General features: G+C 44.9%; 1 protein-coding gene across 1 annotated transcript in view; it reads left to right on the forward strand.

Annotated features, from left to right (window-relative positions):
• Tango6 (transport and golgi organization 6 homolog) overlaps positions 1-3,100 on the forward strand; it is a 176,475-nt gene that overhangs the window by 140,517 nt on the left and 32,858 nt on the right. The gene's annotated exons all lie outside the window — the stretch shown is intronic.

Consider the following 3,100-nt stretch of genomic DNA (forward strand, 5'->3'; position numbering starts at 1 on the left):
TTTTGAGATAGGGACTCTCTGTGTAGCCCTGACTATCCTAGAATTTTCTGTGTAGACCAAGCTGGCCTTAAACTCACAGAGATATGCATGTCTCTGCCTCCCAAGTACTAGGCTCAAAGGCCTGTGCCAGCACATCTAGCAAGGCTCACATTTTGAACCATAAGTATAAAATAAAGAGAGCAACCTGGAAATGGTGCAAGGTGAAAACTCAGAGCCTGCCCCCACTGATGTACTTCCTCCAGCAAGGTCCTACCTACTGAGGGTCCCCAATAGCACTATCAACTGGGGACCAACATTCAAATGCCAGAGTCTTTGGGGGCATTCTTATTCAAGCTCTGAGTTTATCATAAGCTTCCCCACCATCAGGGCAGTTTCATAGGTGACAGGTTGGGACCAGAGACATTGATGCTTGGGGAGCCTTGAAGCAGTTCAGGTCACCACGGTTCCTAGCAGATTGAGTAAGGTGAGCTCATAGTAAATGTTGGTTTGTAGTTCTCCAATGGACCAAGTTTCACACACATTAGCACACTAACTGAATTTTAACAAACAAAGCTTTGGGGAAAGGAAAGAAGACATCTGGGACATTGAAGTCATGTTTTCTTGGTTCATACCCCAACTCTAGTAGTTTCCCTACTGGATTGTCCAAAGTCAGTTATTGGTAATTTTGCTATTTTATTGGTTATGTTTGCGTAGTCTGACTTACACTTGGTGTATGCCAGCTGTTTGGGGAGTGGTGGTTTCCCATGATTCAACCTGTGAAGAGAAAGCCTTCAGCAGTATTGCTTATTAGAATATGTACACTGATTCTCAGGGCAAGTGTCATGAATTAATACAAAGTGGATTTCTGTTCTGAGGGAGAACTTAGAAGTGGAAAGTGGGACTATTATACCAGTTCATAGATTAGTAAAGACCTCACGTCATATCTGTGGTTCACCAAGGCTTTTAGAGATGGAAGGCCACGTTGAGTCTGTCCTTGGAGTTGGAGGTGAGAGATGAGCCATGGAGTGACTTGCTCAGACTAGACAAGTAGACGGTGACAGCCTTGCATTCTCCCTGTGTCTAGTGTCAGACAGAAGCACATGGCACAGCCTACAGGAAGCAGTGTGTGAGCTGGGCCAGGGGCCTGGCCTGAACAGAAGGAAATGTTTCAGCCATTAAACGACAAAGGCCATACAAAAATCTCAGGGCCTTGACAAGCCATTCCATATTCGTAGGATGTAGTCCTGGTGGCAAAAGTATTGAAGAAGGTTCATGGGCCTCTTCTGACCTTAGGTCCCAGACATTGATTTTCCTGCTGTGGCCAGCCATCCCAGCAGTCCCTATAGGAACTGAAGAATTAACTTTGAAGAGAAAGCCCTTTTCCAAACAGGATGCTTCTCTCTGGATATCCAAATGCTAGCTTAACAGTGAGAGCCAGGCTTGAACTGAGAACTGAGGCACAGGGAGGGACCAGTAGGGTAACAAAATGGGAGCCATGCTCTCCCAAACTGGAATCATGGGTCTCAAGCTAAACCTTGAGAGGCACAGACAAGCACTTAGGAGCCTTGGCTTGTGAGATTGCTCTGGGTTGGCTTCCTATGTTATGAAAGCAAGTAAGGAGAACTTTCATGTGTCTGGAAAGACACAACCTAGCTGTAACTTGTTTCTCCACCTTCAGTTCCTACCTTGTAAATACTAAGCTTGAAAGTAGAGGTAGCTATTATATTGTTGCCTTTTTGGAGGTGGCCCAAGGAATTCCTCTTAGGACTAAAATGTTTCTACCGTTACTGCCAGGGGCATGGAAGTTGCTCCTTCTGGCCTTGGGGTTGGGAGTCCCAGGTCAAAAGCAGAGAAGTAGCTTACTGGATCTTACGGAACAATGGCTCCCAGTAGGTTGCAGTTTCTCTGGGGTTTGTCTTCCATTCCAAACTTGGAGTTAGTGCAATGGATGCTTGACTTGATGGAATGCCAGCGCATCACAGATGCAATTATATTTCAGAACAAGCTTCCTCCTTCTAATCTCTCTGCCATCGCTGATTAATTAGACACTTTGAACTCTGCCCAACTGTTTGAAAGCTGTGAAAAATACAACCTGCATAGTTAAAATTTCTACACAAGCCTGTCTCCTCATTGTGCCTGCATTCCCCATCCTTTGAACATAATAAGTATTTATACATGTTTTCTAATACACGGTCTGGCTATTTTCTTATCATGGCTAGAATTCCCTCTACTGTTAGCCAAAAAGTACAAGCACACAATGAAAACCTAATAGCAAAACTATGTGAGGAACCAACGGAATAATTTAGACAAACTCACAGCTTGTCATTGCCACGTGGCAAACAAAAGTCATGGTTTTCATCTTGAAAGTTGCATGGATGCCTCAGAAAAGCTTGTTGTTCTTGTTAATGATGTCTCTTTATTGAAGTTTTACAGTATTTTTCTGCTTATGGCTAACAGTGGTAGGATGGCTGGTACAGGATTAGAAAATCTCTGTGTGTCTCTTTCTCTGTCTCTCTCTCTCTCCCTTTTCCTCTCCCTCCCCCTCCGCTTCTCCATCTTTCCTCGGTCTCTCTCTCCTCTCTCTTCTGTGTGTGTGTTCCAGTTTTAAACTGGTCCTCATGCTTGTACAGCATGCAGTTTACCAACAGAGCTATCCCCCAGCCCCACACTTTTTTGTTACATATAATTATTAGTTATGTATGTATGGCACCATTATGTGTGTGCTTGTGTATGGGGGGGTCAGTTTTCAGGGTTCACTTCTTTCCTGTCCCCTTTATATGGCTTTCAGAGACAGAGCTCAAGTTGCAGGCTTGAGCGGCTCACACCTCTACCCTCTGAGCCATTTAACCGGCCCACAATACCATGTTTTACAAGGAAGGACTTTTTAGTCTTTCCTTTCTGAGGTAGAATTGTCTAAGGGCCTGAGTGCTGAAAGATCTGTTCCACAAAGGAAGAAACTCAGGCAGAATCAATCTCTCGTCCTCTGGGGTTTGTCTTCCCTCCCAAACTTCCTCCTCCCTCTCTCCCTCTTCTTTTCCCCTTCCTCCTCCCCCTTCCTTTCTCCCTCTTCCTCTTTCTTTCTCCCTTCCTCTCCCTCATTCCTTCACCTTTCCCTCATCCC

Source organism: Mastomys coucha, unplaced genomic scaffold (genome assembly GCF_008632895.1).
Source record: "Mastomys coucha isolate ucsf_1 unplaced genomic scaffold, UCSF_Mcou_1 pScaffold22, whole genome shotgun sequence".
In the NCBI taxonomy this organism is placed as follows: domain Eukaryota; kingdom Metazoa; phylum Chordata; class Mammalia; order Rodentia; family Muridae; genus Mastomys; species Mastomys coucha.